General features: G+C 45.2%; 1 pseudogene; it reads right to left on the bottom strand.

Annotated features, from left to right (window-relative positions):
- Positions 1-224: 224 nt before the first annotated feature.
- LOC140722635 (uncharacterized) lies at positions 225-19,253 on the bottom strand (annotated as a pseudogene).
- Between the last annotated feature and the right edge of the window lie 7,194 nt (positions 19,254-26,447).

Raw genomic sequence — 26,447 nt, 5'->3', positions numbered from 1 at the left:
CCTTCTTTTTGAGTTCTTCGAGCTGCATTTGTATTAACTTTCTTTGCACCTCTTCCTGCTGCTTAGCCAACCTTCGTTTGTCTTTCCGGTATTTCTCAACCGCATGGACTACGTTGTCTCTAAATTCTTGTGGTCATTTACGTCAGCCCAACCACTTCCTCCAGTTTGGATTTTACTTGTGGAGGCATTGCATCCAAAATGCTATGTCGTAACAGTGAGGTCATAAATAAGATATTCTCCACCTCTTGCTCAGTCTCCAGTCTCCACCTTTTCAACTGGTTTTCTACGTAGGCTGCTGGGTTTTCAGTGTCTCCCAGTGGATCCCCTTTTAAGGCTTTGGGGTCCACTTTAGGTGGATAAAGCTTTCTGAGGGCCTGCCAGACCCTCTGCCTCACTCTGTCAAACCCATCTCCATCAGTTCTCGGGTCGTTCGAGTTTACTATGCCAGCCATTTCCATTAGTTCGTTAAATTTGGAGGTTCCCATCAACCTTATCAACAGTGCCTTCAAATCTCCCATAGCCAATAATCGTCGCGCTGTTTCTTCTTCGAAGGCTCTAATCCATTTCCCTGCTCCTTCATGTAAATTGGGCAGAGTGTTTTTCAGCCCTTCTAGGTACTGGGATCCCCAAGGGATATACTGCACTTGTCCTGATCCTTTAACTAACAACGGCATCATTCTTCCTCCTTCTTCCCACCTGCCCCGGCTCTCCTCCTCACCTGACTCCCCAACTGCCTCAGGGTATGTCTTTACTGCCTCCCACACAAATGTCTCCGGGGTCCTGCTCTTCCCTCGGTCTCCCTGTGGAGTCCTCCCTTTCTGTCTTGATTCAATACTTGGTTAGCCCCTAGAGTATTTTTCGCATCTCTCCTGGCAATCCCCTTTCAGTAACTTATCTAGCTCTCTCTCTACTTCCGCAAGTCGCTCCCCTACTGCCTCCTTCTGTCCTTCTAGGTTTCTGCCCCCTACCTCTTCCCCACAAATTCTCGTATCCTCTCTTTCCACTTAACACTTGCTCCTCCGATGAGTCACTTTCTTTTCTAGTCTGTTTATTTCTATGGTATAACCGATACTCCTCATACTCCTTTTCCTCTCTCAAGTATTTCATTCGTTCAATCCCTTCTTCCATTTCTCTCTGTACCTGTTCTATCTTTATCCTTTCTGCCAGTATCTCCTTCCATATCGCCGCTTTTTCCTTCTCGTATTGTTTTTTTTTCCTCCTCATTATCCCAAACCTGTACTTCTCCCTGCATGTTTACTGTTCCCGTCAGCAGGGGGCACTGTTTAGGGGTTCCTTCCTCATTATAGGGAGGGGGTTTTTCTGTTTCTTTCGCATCCGGGTACGGAGCCGAAGCCAGCTTCTCATCGTACCCTTCTCTCTCTCTGACAGGCTGTTTCTCCAGCACCTTAGTGTTTTCCTCGCTTGTAATCAATATTCTACCTGTCCTCCTCAGCCTTTCCCCCTCCATTCTGAAGAGTTTTAGCACTTCCACTTCTCGTTCTCTTTTTTGCCCTCTTTTCTTAGATTTATCTGTTGGTTTGTCATTTTTTATTAGTCCCTCCATTTCTTCGCACAAATTTACATCAAACGTTCCTTCTCTTGGCCACTTTGTGACCAGGTTTTTGGTTCTTTTTTCTCATTTTTCTGAAGTTTTTCTGATCTCATTTTTAATTAACGGGAATTTTTTGCTCAGAATCTCTACTGCTGTTCCTTTACCTGTCATGTTATTCACTCTTTTTAAGGTATTTCAGAGATTCAGTTTGTTTACTGGATAATATTATTTCCTCTAGTCTAACACCACGTGGACTTTTTCTTCCTAGTCTAACACCACGTGGACTTTTTCTTAACTAAACTTACTCTAATTCTACGCCTAGTCTATTTTCCTTTCCCTGCCTGTTCAGCCCTTCGTTTCATACGAAGTGATACCCACAGGGATTTACCAACACCACGTGGAATGTTTCTTAACTTAACTTCTTATTAACTTATTTGTACTTACCCTCACTGCAATGTTCTTGATCAATCCTCTGAGCCTCCTCTGTTAACCCCCAATTCTGCCAGATTCTTTGGACCGGAGAGACCCTTCGGCAGTGGTTCCACACTTCTGAGACTCCAAGACCTCCCCAAAGCCAACAGAATTCTTAGTCCAAATTGTCGCGAAAAGCACTTACCTTTTGTTTGGGTGTACCTTTAATTCTGTTAGCCTTGTGGGGGTCCCTAGAGGGCTAGGAAGCGTCCCCAATCTGCCGTTTCCTTTCCGCGGGTCTCTATCCGGTCCTGCCGCGGTCGCCAATTTTGTCGTGGTTTCTCGTGCCCCACCAATGACCAAGAGATGCAGAAGATTCTTCCAGAAGGGTTAAACTTTAATTTGCAAATCAAAGCTGAGACAGTCATTGAGCTAATCGCTGATTGCCCCCCGATCCTCGGACACAGCATTTTTTATAGCAATCTCCTGATCCAGTTGTATTAGCATATGTAATAGGTCTATAGTTGCGTATTACACGTACCTCACGTACATCATGTCCCTATTGTTTCTACTCATTGCTTTAATCATGTTCTAATCTACATCTCTTAGCTACCTTTCATTAAGATACCATTGTCTTCTACATTTTTAGCATACATGCATAGCAAATAATAGTCCTAGGATTATGTGACTTAATTATGTTCTAATCTACATTTATTTAGTTCTTTAGCTACCTCTCATTAACATACTATTGTCTTCTACATTCTTAAGTTTTCATTCTTCTACCCATGCATATCAAATAGCAGTTTCAATCAAATAGCAAGTTTCAAAACTGACTTCATAGTTTTGGTAAATTTATACTTTTATACTCCAATAACAGCAAGGGAGATGAGGCTGAGTACAGAGCTATGGTGGAAATCTTTGTCACATGGTACGAGCAGAATCATCTGCAGCTTAATGTGAAAAAAACTAAGGAGCTGGTGATGTACCTGAGCAGAGCTAAGGCACCAGTGACCCCTGTTTCCATCCAAGGGGACAGTGTGGACATGGTGGAGGATTACAAATACCTGGGGATACGAATTAACAATAAACTGGACTGCTCAAAGAACACTCAGGCTGTTTACAAGAAGGGTTAGAGCCGTCTCTATTTCCTGAGGAGACTGAGGTCCTTTGATATCTACCAGATGATGGTGAGGATGTTCTATGAGGCTGTGGTGACCAGTGCTATCATGTTTGCTGTTGTGTGCTGGGGCAGCAGGCTGAGGGTAGCAGACACCAACAGAATCAACAAACTCATTTGTAATGCCAGTGATGTTCTGGGGGTGGAACTGGACTCTCTGGCGGTGGTGTCTGAAAAGAGGATGCTGTCCAAGTTGCATGCCATCTTGGACAATGACTCCCATCCACTCCATAATGTACTGGTTAGGCACAGGAGTACATTCAGCCAGATGTACTCCTGTACATCTGGCTGATTCCACCGAGACTCATTCCACCGAGATGTAACACTGAGCATCACAGGAAGTCATTCCTGCCTGTGGCCATCAAACTTTTCTAATCTTCCCTCGGAGTGTCAGACACCCTGAGCCAATAGGCTGGTCCTGGACTTATTTCCACTTGCAAAGATTAACTTATTATTATTTAATTATTGATGGTTTTATATTGCTATATTTCTACACTATTCTTGGTTGGTGCGACTGTAACGAAACTCAATTTCCCTCAGGATCAATAAAGTACGTCTGTCTGTCACAGGTTCCACAGTGTTAAAATGAGAGAACAGGTGCTGTAGATTTTATCTGTCATCTTTACAAATCTACATACGAATTTTCACCGAAAGTGACTTGTCATGAGGGGTATCATCTTCAAATGAATAACCACATCACACTCAGGCAAGGGTTAACACATAAGTGGTCTCCACAGGATATCCCAAATCAGATCCACTCCTATGGGTTAAATGAGGTGACAACCACACATTCGATGTATGGTGAATGGATAATTATCCCACCCTTGTGGGCATAGGAAAGTTCCAAACAGTGACCTTTGGCCACTAGTTCCCTGGTTTCAATCCTTCCATTTTTCATCCATCTCCGTCTGACTCTTGAGTGTCTGTGTCCTCGGTTAAATCTAAACAGTCTGCGAGCAATGTAAACAAGCTGCAAGTCAGACTGATTCACCTTCTTAATCTCTCTTAAAATGACAGTCCATATCAAACGAAACCTAGGGATTCATAACAATGGCCACTCCCCACTATGAACTGACTTGTGTTCCAGTAGTTGAGATGACTGAGTGAATCCTTTCCCACAGATTGAGCAGGTGAACGGCTTCATCCCAGTGTGAACTTGCTAATGTCTCTGTAGGTTGGGTGACTGACTGAATCCCTTCCCACATTCTCAGCAGGTGAACGGCTTCTCCCCAGTGTGAGCTTGCTAATGTCTCTGTAGGGTGGAAGAGTTTGTGAATCTCTTCCCACATTCTGAGCAGATGAACGGCTTCTCCCCAGTGTGAGCTCGCTGATGTCTCTGAAGGGTGGAAGAGTTTGTGAATCTCTTCCCACATTCTGAGCAGATGAACGGCTTCTCCCCAGTGTGAACTCGCTGATGTACCAGTAAGGTGGATGACTTAGTGAATCGTTTCCCACATTCTGAGCAGGTGAAAGGACACTCCCCAGTGTGAACTTGCTGGTGTGCCAGTAGTTGGGATGACCGAGTGAATCCCTTCCCACACTCTGAGCAGGTGAATGGCCTCTCTCCAGTGTGAACTCGCTGATGACTCTGTAGGTTGGATGGATCAGTGAATCCCTTCCCACAGACTGAGCAGTTGAACGGCCTCTTCCCAGTGTGAACTCGCTGATGCTTCTGTAGGGTGGATGAATCAGTGAATCTCTTCCCACAGACTGAGCAGGTGAATGGCTTCTCCCCAGTGTGAACTTGATGATGTCTCTGTAGATTCGATAACTGAGTGAATCTCTTCCCACATTCTGAGCAGGTGAATGGCCTCTCTCCAGTGTGAACTCGCTGATGACTCAGTAGGGTGGTTGACCGAGTGAATCTCTTCCCACAGACTGAGCAGGTGAATGGATTCTCCCCAGTGTGAACTCGCTGGTGTCTCTGTAAGTTGGAAGACAGAGTGAAACCCTCGCCACAGAGTGAGCAGGTGAATGGCTTCTCCCCAGTGTGAACTCGATGATGTCTCTGTAGATTGGATAACTGAGTAAATCTCTTCCCACATTCTGAGCAGGTGAACGGCTTCTCCCCAGTGTGAACTCGCTGATGCTTCTGTAGGGTGGATGAATCAGTGAATCTCTTCCCACATTCTGAGCAGGTGAACGGCTTCTCCCCAGTGTGAACTCGCTGATGACTCTGTAGGTGGGATAACCGAGTGAATCTCTTCCCACAGACTGAGCAGGTGAACGGCTTCTCCCCAGTGTGAACTCGCTGATGACTCTGTAGGTGGGATGACTGAGTGAATCTCTTCCCACAGACTGAGCAGGTGAACGGCTTCTCCCCAGTGTGAACTCGCTGATGACTCTGTAGGCGTGATGACTCAGTGAATCTCTTCCCACAGACTGAACAGGTGAACGGCTTCTCCCCAGTGTGAACTCGCTGATGAACCAGTAAGGTGGATGACTTAGTGAATCCTTTCCCACATTCTGAGCAGGTGAAAAGCCACTCCCCAGTGTGAACTTGCTGGTGTGCCAGTAGTTGAGATGACCGAGTGAATCCCTTCCCACACTCTGAGCAGGTGAATGGCCTCTCTCTAGTGTGAACTCGCTGATGACTCTGTAGGGTGGATGACTGAGTGAATCCCTTCCCACAGACTGAGCAGATGAATGGCTTCTCCCCAGTGTGAACTCGCTGGTGACTGTGCAGGTTGGATGACCGAGTGAAAGTCTTCCCACAGACTGAGCAGCTGAACGGCCTCTCCCCAGTGTGAACACGCTGGTGTGCCATTAGGTCAGATGACTGAGTGAATCCTTTCTCAGATATTCAGCAGATCACCAGCCTTTGCCTGGTGTGGTGTGAACTGATTGGTGTGTCCACAGGTGGGAAGACCGACTGAACCCCTTCTCACACACAGAACAGGTGAATGGCCTTGCCCAGTGTTAACTTGCTGATGTACCTTCAATTGTGATAACCGAGTGAATCCATTCCCACTGTCTGAGCAGGTGAATGGCCTTTCTCCTGTACAAAATGACGGGCTTGCCAGTTGGTCAGATGACCGAGTGAATCCCTCCCCACTGTCTGAGCAGGAAGGGTGGTCGATTGAATCTCTTGCTCAACCTTCTTAAATATCTGGACAGAGACAACAAAACTGGTGTGCCATGTTTGAACTTCCTGGAGACAAATCCCTTGTCATTTTCAACCTGTAAAAGATTTACAAAATCCATCAATGGGTTTAGGACAACATTTCAAATGAGATTACATGAGTTGCCAAGGTTTGATCTGGTATCACACTGTTACAGTGAGGTTCAACCCAAGTTGGACAGAGAAATCTTCTCCTGACTGGGCAGAGAGCTGGTATCTGCAATGACCATCAATTCCCTGATGCTCTTCCTGTTTCTATAAGAATGGGGCATTTCTGCCGTCTCCAATCTGTGACCTGGCTCAGTTTGACTCTCTCCATTGGTATTATTCCCTGTTCCTGCTGAGCTGCATGGGTTCCTCACCCCACAGTAACTGAAACAGTCTCACGCAATTAGTCTTTCTTGATGTGCATCTCCCCATTGTAATATTCCCATGGGGATGAATAAAGTATCTATCTATCTATCTATCTATCTATCTGGGATTTTCTTTTATGTATTATTAACTTAAAGTGCCACAGTTTTAATGCCATATAGAAAATTCCTGTTGAGGTGAATGGTTGGTCTGCACAGCTGTTCAAAAGACAGAGTGAATTTTTGTAATATTTCACATTCTTGTAGAAAATTACAACACAGAAACATGCCCTGTGGGCCATCTGGTCTGTGCTGAACTATTTAATCTGCCCACTCCCATACCCCTACCATGCAGGTACCTACATGAACCTCTGAAATGTTGAAATCGAGCTCGCATGCACCACTTGAGCTGGCTGCTCATTCCACACCCGGATGACTCTCTGTGTGAAGAAGTTTCCCCTCATGTTCCCCTTAACATTTCACCTTTCAGCCTTAACCCATGGCCTCTGGTTGTATTCCCACTCCATCTCAGTGGTAAAAGCCAGCTTACATTTACACTATCAATGCCCTTCTATCACAATCAAATCTCCCCTCAATCTCCTACAGTCCAAGGAATAAAGTCCTGACCTACTCAATCTTTCCTTATAACCCAAGTACTCCAGACCTGGGAACATCCTTGTGAATTTTCTCTGAACTCTTTCAAAGTCTTTACATCTTCCCTGTAGATTGGTGACCAAAGCTGCACACAATACTCCAAATTAGGCCTCACCAATGTCTTCTACAAGTCAACATAACATCCATCTATTGTTGTCAGTACTTTTGTTCATGAAGGCCATTGGGCTAAAATCTTTCCTTCCGTCTCTATCTAACTGTGATACCACTTTTGTTGAATTAAGGACTTTCTTCTACAACAGGTCCCTTTCTTCTACAACACTCCTCCGTGCCCGACCAGTCACTGTGAAAGACCTCCCTTGGTAGGTCAGACCAAGGTGCAACAACTCACACTTGTCTGCATTAAATTCCTTTTTCCATTTCTCAAACCATTTTGCCAGCTGGTCCAGATCGCACTGCAAGTTTACATGCTTTTTTGGCATTGTCTAGATGGGACAAAGAGCCTGTTTCTTTACTGAACTTGTCCATGTTTCTATGGCTGAGAAGATGGCCAAACTTGTTTGGAAGGGAAAGGGTAGGAGTTACAATTGAGCAGCAGTGGCTGGAGTTTCTGGAGCAATTCGGGACCTGAGTGATTCCACAGAAGTGGAAGCATTAGAAAGACAGGAGGACACAACTGTGGCTAAAATGAGAAGCCAAAGCCAACATAAATGTCAAAGAGAGGGCAAACAAAAGAACAAAAACTATTCAGAAGCTTTGAGAAACCAAAAGAAGACAACAAAAAAAGTCAGCTGAACTCAGTGCATGGAATCATGATTTGTAGTCATTAATGGGTCTCGGTAGCACCCAACAGTCTGAGGCATTTAGAGGAACAAAATATATGAGGCTTCAATTTCTCTTCAAAAGCAAGGTTCCCTGGACCAGTTACCTTTCAACTTTCATTTTGGCAGCCACATACAAACTCTGCATCCTCAAAAATTCACTTCTGAAGGCCTCCCACTTACAGGTACTCCTTTGCCAGGAAACAGCCTGTCCCAAACCACACTTGTCAGATCCTTTCTGATACCATCAAAATTGACCTTTCTCCAATTTAGAATCTCAACCCATGGTCCAGACCACTCTTTTTCCATATTTACTTTGAATCTCATGGCATTATGATCACCAATTTCTGTCACCAGCCCTGATCATTTCCTAACAGCTTATTGCTCACTTCTACGTTGGGAAATCTACGTACTGATTATGGGCACATTTGAGAAACTTTACCCCATCTAGTCCTTTTACATTATGGGAGTTCCAGTCAATATATGTAAAGTTAAAATCACTTACTGAATCAACCTTTGTTTATTGACATGGCCCACAATCTACCTACAAATTTGTTCCTCTAAATCCCTCAGACTGTTGGGTGTAAACAAGCCCCTATAATGGCTACAATATCATAATTCCCTGTCCTGAGCTCATCTGGCTTTCCTATGATGCTTCTTGCATTGTGATATACACAGCTCAGCACATTCATCGCACCAGGCTCAACCATTTGATTGCTGACACTATCTGAGGTCTGAACAACATTTGACTCGTGTAAAGAAAACAAACTCTCCCTCATTGTCACAAAAACAAAGGAGCTGATTGTGGACTGCAGGAGGAATGGAGACAGGCTAACCCCTGTTGACATCAAAGGATCTGGGGCTGAGAGGGTGAACAGCTTTAAGATCCTCGGCATAAACATCACCAAGTATCTCACATGGTCTGTACATACCGGCTGTGTTGTGAAAAGAGCACAGCAGCACCTCTTTCACCTCAGATAGTTGAAGAAGTTGGGAATGGGGCCCGAAATCCTGAGAACTTTCTACAGGAACACAATTGAGAGCATCCTGACTGGCTGCATCACTGCTTGGTATGGGAACTGTACTTCCCTTAATCTCATAAACCTGCAGAGATTGGTGCAGACAGCCCAGCGCATCTGTAGATGTGAACTTCCCACTATTCAGGACATTTACGGAGACAGGTGTGGGAAAAGGGCCCAAAAGATATTGGGGACCCAATTCACCACAACCACAAACTGTTCCTGCTGCTACCATCCAGGAAACGGTACCACAGCAAAAGGACCAACAGGCTCCAGGACATCATCTTTTACCAGGCCATCAGACTGATTAATTCATGCTAATACAATTGCATATCTATGTTATACTGACTGTTCTATGCACAAACTATTTATTATAAATTACTATAAATTACACATTGCACATTTAGATGGAGATGTAACGTAAAGACTTCTACTCCTCATGTATATGTATGTAAGAAAGTCAATTCAATTCAAATCACCCTCTCCACTATCTGTCCTGTCATTCTGGCTCCCATTGCCCCTACAAATCATTTTAACCACATCAGCACCCCCCTCCACCACACTTGCTCTCGCAGCCTTACCACGAGGATATTAGTCCCCTTCCTGTTCTGTTCCCCTAACTAATGAATCCCCTATCACACCTTTGACTTTCCTCTGCCAGGTAATCCCCCCCCAATACTTTCTAAAGTGTTCCAACTGTTGCTGTGGGGGATGGCCACAAGAGGACTCTGCGATGGGTATGTAACCTCATTCCCCTTCCTGACTCTCACCCAGTTTCCTGTGTTCCGCACCTTGGGTGTAACTCACCTCTCTTCATATCATATCTATCACCCCCTCCACTCCTGGATGATCCAGAATTCATCCATTTCCAGTTCCAACTCCTTAAAGTGCTGGGTTACAAGCTGCAGCTGGATACACATCTTGTAGGTGAGGGCATCAGGGACACTGGAGGTCTCCCCACCTTCCCACCAATGTCCCCTCTAATTTGTAATGACAAGTGTGCACATAAATCATGTACTGTGTATTTTTTTTACCCAGTGACAACATGTGCACAGTGAATTTTATATAGAGAGGTATTCATTTTCACAGCTAGCAAATCACTGTCAATAAAAACGTTGATCTCCTCTGAGTTCTATCGAATTCATCTGCACTCTCACACAACCTATGTAGCAGGCCTATAGTGGGTTATGAAGGATTTTCTGGCAAGAGCTTTTGCACACTGTCCATATGTGACTTGCTTGCTAAATGACGCTTTAAAAAGTCAGATTTCCAAATTTCACTCCAATTCTTCCCATTTGCAAATTCTCCAGCAACTTTTGCATCACCACAATACAGACAGGTAACACCAGTTTCTGTGTTGTACATAAATATTTCCCCTAAACCCTCTCCAGATGACTGACGGTGATGAACTCGGAGATGGCAATGCCAATGAATATGAAGGGAAGGGCAGTAGTCTGTCTCATTGGAGTCTGGCACATTTCTGATGTGAAAGTTACTTGTTGCCCAGGGCAAAGGTGTTTGATATTATCATGTACCCAGAGAGAATGGGTCAAAACATGTTCTCACCTGTAGAAAAGTTCAGAACAGGAGGAGGTAGAACAAACTACACAGACGCAAAATGCTGGAGGAACTCAGCAGGTCGGGCAGCATCTATGGAAAAGAGTACTAATGCTGAGTTCCTCCGGCATTTTGTGTGTGTCACTTGGATTTCCAGCATCTGCAGATTTCCTCTTCTTTGTGACTGGAGGTAGAACAAAGGTAATTTTCTCTACTGCTGATGCAAAAGATTTTGTTCCCTTTCTCCGAGTTCCTAATCCTTGCGTTTAGATAGCTGGAGCTCAGCTCTGTCTGAGAGATCCATCGGTTCCCATTCCCTCATCAACCGGAAGCTCCCCGGGGCCCATGTACGGATCGTGGGGCTGAGAGAGAGCGGGAAGAGAGCAGGACTGTCCCGGGATTGTTGGCCACGGTGTCCGGATTTCACAGGAATTGTCCCAAAGTCGCTGTATAATATAAAAACACGGAGAATCGCTCTTACCTGCACCCGACATTTTCAAGGCCTTCTGTGTACTGCGTGCATGCGTGATACTTGGGGACGTCCTCAGCCTGCCGCCTGCGCATTTCATCGGTGCTTCAGCGCCGGCGAAATTCTTAACGCATGGCCCTCTGGGTAATCACGGTGCCATTAACCATTTCTGCAAGCACCAGTTCAATGTCCATACCTCATTCTTTTTCCCTGTGTATAGAAAAATCAGTAGCTGTTTTAACTCAGAAAGTGGCTCCCATAAACAATATACTCAATATCAATGTGTATCTAATGCCAAAGTAAAATGCAGTTATAAAACACAGGAGATTCTGCAGTTGCTGGAAATACAGAGCCGCACACACACAAAAGCTGGAGGAACTCTGCAATTCAGAGAGCAACTAAGCGGCGGAGTACACAGGCTAGGCATGCTGAAGGGGCTCGGCCTAAACGTTGTCTATATATTCCTCTCCACATTTGCTGCCTGAAATTAACCACCTTTTTTTCCGGTCAACCAGTTTACAAACGTTTCTGATCTTTCTTTTGTAGCCACATCCTACTGGTTTGATTCCTCCTCCTCCTCCTGGTAAACTCTAGACCCCATCTCTCTCTCTGGAGCACCAAAGCCCTGACTCAGGCTGGCAAATCTTCGGTTTCTGACTCTGCACCATCGAAGGAGACAGGCAAGACTTGGCTGCGGGTCTGGTCCAATACGGGAAGGAGTTTGAGGTGAAGACGGGATATCTGGTAAGACAACCTTTTAATATTGACCGATCCCAAGATGCTGTACCCCATCTCTGTGCAATTTCAGGCCAAAAAGTCTGTCGCACCAACTGCCCCCCTGTCTGGATCACCACAAAAGAAGGACAGATGCTCCCATCCATTTAGCAATATCCCCTCAATCCCGAGGCAACGTTTTATGAGGATGAAAGCTCTTTTGTGGATCCAGCAGGATAACAATATTCTGACTATGCAATAATGATGGACGGTGAAGTAATTAAGCAGGCATCTTTTGAAGCAGCTGTCTCCACCCAGAAGGCTGAGCTGTTTGCTCTGACTCGTGCCTGTTTCCCAGCAACAGACTAAAGTGCGCACATTTACACAGACTCCTGTTATGCATTTGGAATTGTACATGACTACGGGGCTCTCTGGGAACGTGGGGATTCCTGACTTCCTCTGGCCACCCCATTAGTAATGCCACCTTTGTAAACAACTTACTCACCACTCTACAGCTACCTCGAGTTTTGGCTATTTATGAAATGTGCTGCCCACACACGCATGTCCGACTGTGTCACTAAACACAATGCTCTAGCAGATCAGACAGTGAAAAGTGCGGCACAATCCTCAGTAGTTGTAGCCTCCTCGGGTTCCCGTCAAGCAACCCTCCATGACTAAAGCAGAACGGGTTTCCCGGACATCTGGGAGGTACGTAATTTTCAGGGGGACACCTCTGAGGAGGAGCACAAACTGTGGTCCCAGATGGGGGTGCCAGAAAGATCCCAACCTAGGTTTTTGGATCACCCCAGCGGGACAGGTTTGTGTTCCTACACAGTTTTTACGAATATTGGTCGATTATATACATAATTGTACACACCTGGGAAAGGAGGGAATGGTTGGTAACCTGTACCCTGCACACCGGGTACGACTCCCTTGACAGGTGGACCCTTTTCTGTGTCTACAAGTTGATTTTATTGAATTGCCTAGAGTACATTGCTATAGATACTGCTTAGATATTATAGATGTGTTTAGTAGATGGGTTGAAGCTGTTCCATCTACCAATAATACTGCTATCACTGTTGTGAAGGTATTATTACGGGAAATAATTCCCAGGTACGGCCTGGCAGAGATGCTGAGCTCTGACAATGGCCCACACTTTGTGGTGAAAGTAAACAAAGGGGTACGTAACGAACTAGCTATCCAGCAACAATTCCACTGTGTACACCACCCACAGGCCGCTGGCAGAGTGGAGAGAGCCAATGGCACTCTGAAGAGTAAACTGGCCAGACTAACAGTGGAGACTGGACTCACTTGGTTGATGGTCCTACCGATACCCAGTTCCACATGAGGGTTACCCCACAGGGTAAAACAGGGTTGTCACCAGCTGAAATCATTTATGGACGGCCCATGAAGACACCCTGGGGACTAAGACCTTGTGTACCATTGCTCCCAGAAAGTCTACCAGCAAAATTGGATATTCATACCCGAGGGGAAGACATGGGGAAATATATATGCCAACTAACCAAAATTTTCCAAGCATACATTCACAGGTATGACAGGCTTACAAGGAAGAGAACTACACTGCACCATGGAACCTGGGATTTTTTTTCCTGATGAAGAACTGGGATTGAGGGAAACTCGGACTGCGGTGGAGAGGACCATATCAGGTGATACCGACCGCTCCTATGGCTGTGAAACTGAAGGGGCAATCTCGGTGGATACATCATTAGGCACCAAACATGTTACTGAAGGAACTGAATAGAAGGTCTCTCTCGGACTAATGGAAAATGTATTGGTTGTTAGTGGTGTTCATGTTTATGTCTTTGAGAGGGCTCACCCCAGCATCCGGGGGCCCCATGTTAACACATTTCTGTCTTTCTGTCATACCTATGCCAAACAGGTAGAACTAGGGGCCTGCTGGGTTTGTGCTGAAATTCCACAGCATGGTAAAACTATGCTTCCAATGTCAGTAATCCTGCTCAACCAGAGTGAGGAATTCTCAGCCTGGGCTTTCTCAAATAACATCGGGGGAAGTGAGATGAGGACCTGTGGTCCAGACAGAGATGACTGTGGCTGTCAGTGTTTTGAGGGATGGTGTCTCAGGCCCCCACCAAACGGAACTTCCAATACTGGGAAACATGCATCCTGGCCATACTTGCAGGTGCCCAGCAGCCGAGAGGAACAACTGAGACTGATTGATTTTGGATGATTACTTTTCTCTCCTATGGAGTAGCCGGGAATTCATGAGAGATAAATCAATTTGGATACAGCACTTGAGGAGCTGGCCACAATACTGCAGGGGCCCTGACAGAAACACAGGCCCAAGTAACAGAAATATCCACTGAAATGATTGCAATCTGGCAAACAGTCATACAGAATCGTACAGCTTTAGAGTTTATCCCAGCTGAGAAAGAGGGAACCTGTGCTGTTATTGACACAGAATGCTGCACCTATATCCCTGATGAATCTACTAACATTACACCCCTCTCCGAGCACACTGCAAAGGAGATTGACAGCATCAAGAAAGTAGGGCAGGATTTACACGGGTTCACCGAAGGGTCGAAATGGTGATCTTTGAAGGCCTGTTTGGTAATATGTGGGGCATGATACTGCATTATGTCCTAATAGTTGTACATTTCTTTGTTACAATTACTGTTGTACCCTGTCTTTACCCACTGATAAGTCAATGCTGTCGTCAGTTGCTATCTCTGTAAGAAGTTACTGCGTTGTTGATAATGTAATGATCAAAAGGAGGGAAGGATAAAGTCTGTAAAATGGTTAACACTTCGTTAAACAATAGCAGCCTGTTTTTCTGAAAGAAACTGCTGATGATCAACCGATGTGCTGAGCCATGTTTCTTCTTGTGGGTAGCTAGCTAGAGTTTCAAGATGCTTATCTCCTTGCGCATTCACATGTAGAGATAGGATAGCTTCAGTCTGTTCTGTGTGTGTAAACCATTATGACTATTTTCTAGTTTGTCTTTAGGGGCTACAGCCTGTCATGTAGTAAATATCTTTGGCTCCAGCCTGTCTTGTGTGGGGGTATCTGGATGGATATATCTGTGGTGTAAGGGGAATTGTTAGTCAGTTAGTGGATTGGGTGGGAACAGTCACAGACTGTTCCTGTTTGAGCGACTAACTAAGTAAGCCCCGGGTGCTTGGAATAAAGAGTTTGTACCGTATGGTCTCAGAGTGACTTTATCCAGATTCGACTTCCACAGAGTGGGAGTGATTTTAAAGGGCTGGGCTGCTGGAAGCACATTACCAGACCTGGTGTGTTTGCAACTGTGTCTGACAGAGGCATAAATGGTTCTTCTGGGCACATTCAGTCTCACCAACTATTTCCCACCTTCTATTGTACAGGTATGTAATGTATAAAGGACCAGTGTTTGAGTAAATGAGACTCACCAAACTTCCTCCTCACTGACTCACTGGGATCTCCAAGTCAGCTGATTCGGAGTTGTTCTCTCCAGTTGATGCTCTCAGTCCTCGGGCCAGTTCACTTGTTGCTATTCCCACATCTTTAGCCATGGTTTGCTTCCAGTTGGGGTTTTTCTTCCAATAAACCTCTCACCACAGGTCTAACATTAACCAGAGAGATAATGAAGCACATTAACAATGAAAAGGAGAACCAAACATTTCTGCTTAATGTTACTAAGAACAAAACTCACTGAAATTTAAACGTTGAAGCCAAATATAATAATCTCAGTGAACAATCTTTTATTGTCCCTCACACATCACAAAACAATATAGGATAAGAAGGAGCCATCATTCTATCATGGTAATACATAAGACACAGGAACAGGATTAGGTGATTTGATCCATCTGGGCTATAAACGTGCAGGAGCAATGTGTGGTTAAGTGCCATGCTCAAGGATACAACGCACTGCCTGGCCTGAGGATCAAACTCATGACCTTCAGATTGCTTAACCACTCGGCCACGTGCACATCACAGAAACCACTCTCCCCCCTAGACTTCCCAGTCCCTCGGTAAAGGAGGCAGTGAAATCAAAGATCCCCACAACCTGGGTCGTTCTCCTTTCTCACCCACCCCAGTCCGGGAGAAGACACAACAGCCAGAAAGCTCAAGGACAAATGTGAGCAGCCTCAGGAAACGAGGCGAGTTGGGGGAAGTTAACGGGACTCAGTGACCAACGTCAGATCCCCCAACACAACATAGAGGAAGCATCCTGACCCATCCGGGGACTCTGAGCACACACCACATCATCTTGCGTCGCAAAGTGAAGGGCAGGGCAGATCAACAGTAAACAGCCTCACGTGATATGTTGGTGGGTCTCCCATTTCAACTCTGCAGAAATAGACAGCCTGGGCTCCAGGTTTGGATCGTTCAATGCAGATTAAGTGAAGTCTACACATTTTTGACCATCCCAGATAATCAGAAAATAAATGAGTAATTGGTCCTCAGTTCGGGGCTCACGGCCAACATCGGATCTCCCCGCTTGGGATCGGTCTCAATACTCACCGATGGGAACGCAATATCTTCAGCCCACAGACAGTGATCCCGACCCCTGGCTCCCCCACCCAGGAGGTGAGCACCCTTCCCTCGATCCCATAGATGATGCACTTCAGCACTGAGCGGAAAAGAAAACACCGCCCGGCCGGAGACAGTGAACATGTGCGAAGTGAGTGTCACATCATCCAGAGGGCAGGGCCTCGAAAACAGATGCACAGGTGCTGCCCATCTGCTGTTAAATGGGAGGGGCAAACGGGATCACGTGACCAGTCGGGTCTCCCACCCCAGGCAGAGTTTTCCAGCTACCCACCATTCTGTGTAAAGAAACAAACTTCCTGCTTACATCTCCTCTCACCTTAAATATATTAGACATTTCAACCCCCAGGAAAAATAGATTGTCTGTCCACTCAGAATCAGAATCAGGTTTATTATCATCGGTGTGTGTCATGAAATTTGAAAACCGTGCAGCAGCAGTTCAATGCAATACATATTATAGAAGGGAAAAAACAAAATAAAATAATAAAAATAAACAACTAAATCATTTACAGTATATCTGGTACCCTTACTCTTTGTGATTTTGATAAATGACCTGGATGAGGAAGTGGAGGGATGGGTTAGCAAGTTTGCTGATGACACAAAGGTTGGGGGAGTTGTGGATAGTGTGGAGGGCTGTCAGAGGTTTCAGTGGGACATTGATAGGATGCAAAAATGGGCTCTAAAGTGGCAGGTGGAGTTCAACCAAGATAACTGTGAAGTGGTTCAATTTGTTAGGTCAAACATGATGGTAGAATATAACATTAATGGTAAGACTCTTGGCAGTGTGGAGGATCAGAGGGATCTTGGGGTCCCAGTCCATAGGACACTCAAACCTGCTACGCAGGTTGACTCTGTGGTTAAGAAGGCATATGATGCATTGACCTTCATCAATCATAGGATTGAATTTAGGAGCCGAGAGGTAATGTTGCAGCTATATGTGATGCTGGTCACACCCCACTGTGCTCAATTCTGGTTGCCTCACTACACGAAGCATGTGGAAACCACAGAAATCGTGCAGAGGATATTTACACAGATGTTGCCTGGATTGGGGAGCATGCCTTATTAGAAAAGTTTGAGTGAATTCGGCCTTTTCTACTTGGAGCAACGGAGGATGAGAGGTGGCCTGATAAAGGTGTATAAGATGATGAGAGGCATTGATCGTGTGGATAGTCAGAGACTTTTTCCCAGGTCTGAAATGGTTATGAAAAGACAGCACAAGTTTAAGGTGCTGGGGAGTAGTTGCAGATGAAATGTTATGGATAAGTTTTTTTTACTCAGAGAGTGGTGAGTGTGTGGAATTGGCTACCAGCAACGGTGGTGGAGGCGGGTAGGATATGGTCTTTTGGATAGGTACCTGGAGACACTGGAGAAAAATAAAGAAATACTAGCTTAGAAAAATAGAGGGCTATGGGTAACCATAGTAATTCCTAAGGTAGGGTCATGTTGGCTCAACTTTGTGGGCCGAAGGGCTTGTATTGTGCTGTAGGTTCTCTATGTTTCTGTGAATAAATTAAAAATCGTGCAACAAACAGAAATACTATATATTTTAAATGTGAGGTAGTGTTCAAGGGTTCAATATCCATTTAGCAATCGGATGGCAGAGTGGAAGAAACTGTTCCTGAATCACTGAGTGTGAGCCTTCAGACTTCTGTACCTCCTTACCTGCTGGTAACATTGAGAAAACCACATGCCCTGGGTGCTGGAGGTCCTTGATAATGGACGCTGCCTTTCTGAGACATGGCTTCTAATCCTCTGGTAATCTTATAAACGTCTATCCAGTCTCAGCCCAGCCGGCACAGCTCCGGAGAAAACAACACAATTTTGTCCAACCTCCCGTTAAAGCTCAGGCCCTCTAATCCAGGCAATATCCTGGTAAACGTTTTCTGCGCCCACTCCAAAGCCCCGACATCCTTCCGAGAATGGGAGCGACCAGAACTGAATGAAACACTCCAGATGTGGTCTAACTAGTTTTACAATGCTGCAACACAACTTCCCGACTTTTGAACTCAATGCTTCAACTGATAAAGACAACCATGCCATTTGCCTTCTTAACCACCCGATCAATCTGAGCAGTCTCTTTCAGGGAGCGATGAACTTGGAGTCTAAGATCCCTCTGATCATCGACACTGTTCAGGGTTTTGCATTTAACAGTGTACTGTCGCATACATTCGACCTACCGAGCTGCCAAGATAATCATCACTAATCAAATCTCACTGAGATTTCTCAGGTCCTGTTGAATTTATTACCAAGTGCACAAGTACGGGAAGGTAGAGGTACAGAGAAACACTGACTTGTGGCAGCATCACAGGCAAGTACATTCAGATAACACATGGAACACAAATTATACATTTCTCTGTCAGTGACAATACAGAAACATGTTTTACTTCATCCTGCTAATAGGACCAGAACAACAGGGGCTGAGCGCCGGCTCATCTCAGACGGTTCGGTGTGAATGTCTCACAACCCGGACCGACCCCGGCAGATTCTGTGAAGGAAGCGAGGCGAGGCCGCCAGTTCGGGAAAGTACATCCCCTCCCCCTTCAGGTTTCACCGATCACCTTGTCTTTCTCTCTCCCTTCCCCACCCCCACCTTTTATTCTCCAATCCTGCCGAAGGGTTTCGGCCGCTAATGTCGACTGGACTCTTTTCCTGGATTCTGCCCGGTCTGCTGAGTTCCTCCAGCATTTTGTGCGCGTTGCTCGCATTTCCAGCATCTGCAGATTTTCTCTTGTTTGAGTTCGGGAAAGTTAAGTCACCACCCAACGTCAGACCTCCCCACTCGGGACCGGCTTCAATACTCACCGAAGGGAAATTGTTGCTGCTGCCCCGCAGATAATAATCCGTCTCCGGCTCCCCATCCAAGGGGGCGAGAACCCCCTCCCGATCCCGATCCCGATCTCACCGCCGTCCCGCTTTCACAAAGAACGAAAAAACACCGCCGTTCCCGGGAATGTGAGCATGCGCAATGTGCTTATTGCGTCACGGGCGTTGGGCGGAGCCTCGGAAAATGCTGACGATCCGCGGCAAAACAGGATCACGTGACTCGGTGACTGTTCCTCCCCCTTCACATATTGCCCGACCCACCGCCGCATTTCCCAAATTATTTCATTATTTCCCTATATTTTTTCCATATTTACACCAGACACGTATTTAGTTTTTCCATCCATATCTTCCCCGATCCCTTTCCCTCCAGCCCCAGGTCACAGAGTTCTCAGGGTTATAATTTCGATTCCCATCCCATCCCGACACACAATTCAGACCCACACAGGAAATGTGCAGGTTTCAGTTAAATCAGTCTATGTTTATAAACACTTAATTATTAGCCCAGCCGTTAAACCGATAAAGCTCGAGCACAGCAGCACCTGGGTGACGTTATACACCGCGCCCGTCAGGGCAGATCCTGGTGTGGGGAGCCCATGTGTGACGTCAGGCGAGTGGGGGGAGCTGTGTGACGTCACCTGTGGGGGAGAACTCGTATTTAAAAGCACCTTAATGGATTTTTCGGTGGGACAACAACATTAATCACGGGTTTCATCACTGAATCCAGTGTTGTGAGATGTAAAGTCCCCTGTTATGTGTCCGGTTGTGCCGTGTTGTTGGTGGAGTGGGCAGCGTGGTGTTTGTCTCGATTCGGGTCACAACACCAGAATTGCCAGCGGGGTCCACACACAGTGTATTAGTCAACAGAAAACCTCTCGTCCCTACAGTCTTTGTCTCCTGGTAAACTCAACACCCTGACAGTGTGGACCATAGATACCCCTTCCTCTCAGAGTCAGGGAATCATTTAGACAGCTGATCGCTGAGAGGAATTATATTTATTGGTCATTAAAGTTCGCCCAGATTCGTTTGGACGGATTTGATGTGGAGTTCGGGGTGTCACAGTGAAAGGGCCGGACGGCCGAACTCTCTCCGTTGTCCAAACATCCTTCCAGGTGAGGCGACACTTCATCTGTGAATCTTCCGGGGTCGCCCGTTGTGTCCGCTGCTCCCGATGCGGCCGCCTCTACACTGGTGACACCGGCTCCTCCGCAGTTGTGCGGGGTAGGAGTGTTTTTTTTTAGGGGGGGGCGGTCGACGATATTGTTCCCTTTTGTGCGGGAGGGGTGGATTTTGGGGGTTTGATGATCGGGATCCTGTCTTTTTGATGCGGGGGTTGAGGTGGGAGTTTGATTTTTCTCTCTGAACGACTTTCATGCTCTTTCTTTGTTTCGTGGTTTTCCGGAGAAGAAAAAAAATACCTGCTTTGATAATAAATTAACCTTTGAACTATCCGCTTCCTGGTGTCCAAACATTTTCATTCCGATTCCCTCTGGGGAATCTATTGATGTTGAAAATGATTATAACATGATAAGGAATGGCTACAAGTGGCACATGCAACTCGTTCATTATCTGATCCAGAAACACGTTATGCCCAGATTGAAAAAGAATTGCGCAGCATTCTGTTTCCTTGTGAGGCATTTCATCAGTTTGTGTCAGGGCAATCTTTTAATATTGAAAATGATCATAAACCTCTGATTGCATTGTTTTATGCGGGGGCTGGGGTGGGAGTGTGTTTTTTCTCTCTGATAGATGCTGCCCGGCCGGCTGAGTGGTGGTGTCAGTGACCTCTGTATCAGAGAACAACACGGGTTTCTACCTCCTCCTGTGAGATATAAATGTCCTCACAGTGGATTCGGTTCAGCTGGCATATCTGGAGTTTGCAAAGGGAAAGGGAATAGGGAAGAGGCTGAGGAGAGAGAGTTTTAATCAGCAAACCACCGTCCGGGATGGAGGGGTACAGGAGCTGTCTGATAGATCGTTCTACAGTGATTGTATTATTAAATAATCTCACAGATGGTGACTGAGGAAGAGGCTTGTTGAGGGAGGATACCCGGAGGTGAGCAGGTCAGACACGGTATCAGGAGAGTGACAGTGATGTGATTTCCTGTATCACGGGTACAGACAGTTGTCTCCAGTGAGGAGTTTGTGTGGAGATGCAGCTTCCCTGGAGGTGGAAGAAAGAGGACACACAAACAGGTGGAACCAGCTGTGGGAAGACACGGTTTGTCAGGTCTGACGACGAGCTGAATGTACCATAACCTTCAGACTGAATCAGAAAAGCATTTTGAGGGTATTTGAAATGTCAGAAGCAAGGGAGATGTGATCCCATGTCTCCATCAGACCCTCAGTGAGACGGTTCCAGTTATAACGTGCAGGGATGAAAGCACAGTGTTTGGAGTCTGATTTAATCACTGATTCTGACACAGTGAGAGGGTTAGTTTTGCTGTAAGGCAGCAACATTAATGGAAGAAGACACAGAAACTTCATCAATTGCCAGTTGTTTAGCAAAAGTGATCAATTTGTATGTTACCTTGACAGAAACAGATATTCTCAGTGGTGACAAAGGGGTGCAGTCTGGTTTACTTCAGGTTGGAGAGGGGTGTGGAGTTTTGAAATCAATGCCTTGCATCGTTAATTTAGCATGTCCGGAGTGGTGGATCACACAGCACGGAAACAGGCCTTTGGCCAGCCATACCTGTTCTGACCATCCACTCACTATCTACACTGGTCCCATTTATCAGCACTTGGTTCATAGCCGACTGTATCTCGGCAGTTTCAATGCTCATCCACTTCGTAAATGTTGTGAAGGGACCTGCCTCCACCACCACCTCGGGCAGTGTGTTCCAGATTTCAGCTACCCTCTGAGTGAGAAATCTCCTCCTCAGATCCCTCTAAACCTTTCATCCTCTGCTTAAATCCATGCCCTCTGATCTGTGACTCCTCTGTCCCAGGATCGGGGCCGATATGGGCATCAGTGAGGCCTTTGATAAGGTTCACACGGTAAGTTGCTGTGGAAAGTCAGATCACACGGGATCCAGGGAGAGCTGGCTCACTGGATGCACAGTTGTCTTGATGGTAGGAAGCAGAGAGTGATGGTGGAAGGCTGTTTATTGGACTCGAGGCCCGGGCCTAGTGAGGTTCCCCAGGGTTACACCCCATTGCTCTCATTATTCATTGATATTTAAATATATTTGCATTTGCACAGTTTGTTGAATTCTATGCTCCACTTGATCTTTCATTGATCCTGTTACTATTCTAAAGATTTGCTCAGTGTTCCTGTAGGAGAAACAATCTCAGGGTTGTATGTAGTGACATATACGTACTCTGATAATAACATTTACTTTGGACGTCAACCATTATTGTCATCTGGATCAATAATTTGGTTAAGAATGTACAGGATATGGAGAGTAGATTTGCAGCAAGTTCAATTACATTTTTCTGAAAGATATTAAGTATAAACTCTTCACTCTGTTTCCCTCTTCGCACTCGAACACCCCTCCCCTTACGGTCTTCCCTCTCTGCCCCGTCCTCCCTCTCACCCTGACATTGGACATACGGTCAGGGTGGAAGTGAATTATTTTCGGGGAATCTGAAGGGGAATTCTTCACTCGGAGGTTGGTGAGAGTGTGGAATGAGCTGCCAGTGGAAGTGGAGGATGTGGGTTTGATTTAGACACTAAAGAGGAATTTGGGTGAGGACGTGGATGGGAGGTGTATGGAGGCTCTGGTGCAGGTAGTTGGAACCAGGCAGTAACAACAAAAACAGGTCAGCATGGACTAGAAGGGCCTGTTTTGGTACTGCTGCTCTCTGTGAGTCGAATAATATTCTCATTTGTAATTTCCACAGTCAGTACTTTGCTACTTATGAGTGAACCCAGAAATTTACTCAAACAAGAACTGAAAGACTGTTGGTTGGCTACAAATAGTGTTTACAAGCTGTGATACTTGCCAAAGGGGGTGCTACTCAGTAATGACCATGCAGGGTGCCCAAACTTTTGCTTCGGGCCCTTTTCCGTTTCTGTTATTTTGAAATTGTAAAAGATGGAAATAAAAATGTAATCTTGCTTAAAATATATAAAAAAAATGTGTCATCTTTAACTTTATGCCTTTTGTAATCAGGTCATCGTTTACTCGCTTAGCTATTCACAGTAACAGAAATTTTGAACAGGGGTGCCCAAACTTTTGCATGCCACTGTATATATCCTGTGCCTTCCAAAAATTCCAGACATTGCTGCTCTGTTTTCGTCCCGGCCCATGTATTTTTTGATCAATTTTGACCAATTTTTCTCTCGTGCCTCTCTAATTCTCTTTATTCCACCTGACTTTAGCTTCTCCTTCTCTAATGTCAGGGTGAATTTGATCACATTAAGATCACTTACCCCTAAAGGTTCTTTGGACTTAAGTGACCTAATTAATTCTGGTTTATTACAACACCCAATCCAGAATAGCTGACCCCCAAGTGGGCTCAATCACGAGCTGCTCTAAAAAAGCATTTTGTAGGCATTCAAGGAATTCCTCCTCTTGAGACCAACACCATCCCAATTTTCCTAATCACCTGCATGACAATCCCCATGACTACTGTAACATTGCCCTCTTGGCACGCATTTTCTATCTCCCATTGTAATTTGAGGACCACATACTTACTACTGTTTGGGGGTCTCTGTACAATTCTCATCAGGGATTCTTTTTTACATTTGCTGTTCCTTAATTCTACCCACAGATTTTACACCTTCCAACCCTATGCCACTTCTTTCTAATGATTTTATTTAATATTTTACCAACAGAGCCACACAACCCCACTACCAGCTTGTTCTTGGCTTCTTCTTTCAAGAAACATATAAGTATCTGGGAAACAAAAGGACCTGCAGATGCTAGAAATCTAGAGAACTACACACAAAGTGCTGGAGGAGCTCAACATGTCAGGCAGCATCTATGGATGGGAATCAACATTTCGGGCCAAGACCCTTCACTGGGACTCTTGATACCCACGTATCTGGAATATCAACAAGCAAAGAAAATAGAAAGTAGTGCAAAATAGGGAAAACCTTTGACAAAATTCAGTTCAAGGCTTTAAAAAAACTACCAAATAGAGCTCAGTAATTAACAAATACAACACAGGCAATAAACACTTTCATCAATACTGACATTGACTTTTTTTTTAATAAAAATATCTTGGTCCCATTTCAATCAGTAAAATTTAGAAAGATAAACAATAACGTAAAGAAAGCTTTAGAAAAGACTATTTACACTCATACCCACTTAGATTAACACTACCTTGGACAGATGGAGGAAGAGAAATAACACACATAAAATAAAAAATATCACAGAACAGTCAGATAAAACTTCTAGGTATATATATTTTCATCAAAAATGAACTGGATTCAGCACTCCATGTGTGTATATGCAATTGTGATAAGAAATACAGACCAGGAAACTTAAATGAGAGGCCAACTCAGAAAAATTAATCATCACTATAGAAGGAAACATTAATCAGTGGAACGAGTATGATCCTCCATGGGAGACATCCCAACGATCTAAGCAGATGAGATGGTGACAAAATTATACATTAATCAATACATTATTTCAGGTAGGACAATCAATAATAACCATCCGGATACAATATTGCAAGATAAACAAGCAGGAACAACTCCCTTAATAGATAAAGCATTTCCCAACACACACATGTTCCTCGACCAGTGGAGCACTTCACCACAGGTATTGTTCGTGTCATCAGTCAGACAAACAAAAGATTTTCTCTGTCAATCAGCTTAAAAATGTTTCTACTCTGACATTACCACGCCCCACTTCTGATTTCCTTCTCCTCGACTTCTTCACTCTGCAGAAAACTGAAAGGAAACCTCTTCACCACAGAGTGGTGTCTGTTTGGAATCCGTCACCACTGGATGATGGATCCAGTGGTGGATCTCACCATCCAGGGAGAGAGAGAGATGAACAACAGGGGAGGATTTAAAAGGACTGTCGTGGAACTGAATCACTGGCAGGGTCCAGCTGGCGTGAGTTGATTCTCTACTGTACACTAGGTGTGTTATAAATTCAGTAAGTACCAGAGACAGAGTTTAAAATAGAACTGATTTATTTGTCTCAGATCCAGAATATTAAACTCCAGTCCCATTAAAGGTGAATGTGCAGCAGAAGAAACTCCTCCCATGCCCAGTGACCAGGGTGCAGAACTGGGTGTGGTGAGCAGCAGCAATAATTGCAGACTTCAGCACCGACAGTCACTCTCGAAATTGCATTCAGCAACGGTGATGGACAAATATCCAGCATGCAGCTCATTGAAACTTTCTCCCCAGTGTGAACCCGGCAGTGTGTCACAAGTCTTACATGCTGTAAGGTTTCACTGCTGATGTAACTACCTCTCAGTAATGTTTCCCAGCTGAGGTAATGGTTTCTCAGTAGCAGCAATGTTTAGGCTATGACTAGAGATAACAGGGTTTTGGAGTGTGGGGCTGTCCAATGGCAGAAATGTCCTTTCTTGTGAGTCTGGAAGAGTGATTTTCATGGTCTTTTGCCAGGGAGAGATGAGAAAATGCAAATGGAGAGAGTGGGCCCTTTTTCTTTTTTTAATTTGTTTTCTTTACTAACCCTCTGGTCAAAGTAAGAATTACAAAGCTCAATTGTTTAATCACATATTGTTTACTGTTATTTCAGGGTACTGATTTGTAGCAGGGGACAGATCACACAGCATCCATCCAAACAAGATTTCTTAAGTTTAGCCAGGCTGGGGTCTATCACCCCTTATATTAAGCTGCTAGCTGAAGTGAGAGTTATGCAAGGTTAATTCACTGAGTGAATCGCTTCCCACATTCACAGCAGGTGAACAGAATCTCCCCAGTGTCAACAGTGATACACATTTGATTGATTTGGCTGAGAGAATTTTTTCACAAAGTCTGAGCATGAAATCGGCCTCTACCCAGTGTGAACTCGCTGGTGTCTCTGTAGTTAAGATGTCCGAGTGAATCCCTTCCCACAGTATGAGCAGGTGAACGGCCTCTCCCCAGTGTGAACTCTCTGATGTACCTTCAGTTGAGATGACGAAGTGAATCCCTTTCCACAGTCTGAGCAGGTGAATGGCCTCTCCCCAGTGTGAAATCGCTGATGTACCTTCAGTTGAGATGATGAAATGAAACCCTTCCCACAGACTGAGCAGGTGAACGGCCCTTTCCCTGTATGGGCTGACTGGTGTGACAGCAGGTGAGATGACCGATTGAATCCCTTCCCACAGTCTGAGCAGGTGAACCGCCACTTCCCAGTGTGAACTGACTGATGTCTCTGCAGGAAAGATGATTCAGTGA

The sequence above is a fragment of the Hemitrygon akajei genome, unplaced genomic scaffold (genome assembly GCF_048418815.1).
Source record: "Hemitrygon akajei unplaced genomic scaffold, sHemAka1.3 Scf000082, whole genome shotgun sequence".
NCBI classification, from domain to species: domain Eukaryota; kingdom Metazoa; phylum Chordata; class Chondrichthyes; order Myliobatiformes; family Dasyatidae; genus Hemitrygon; species Hemitrygon akajei.
This window is presented reverse-complemented; position numbering and strand designations above follow the sequence as displayed.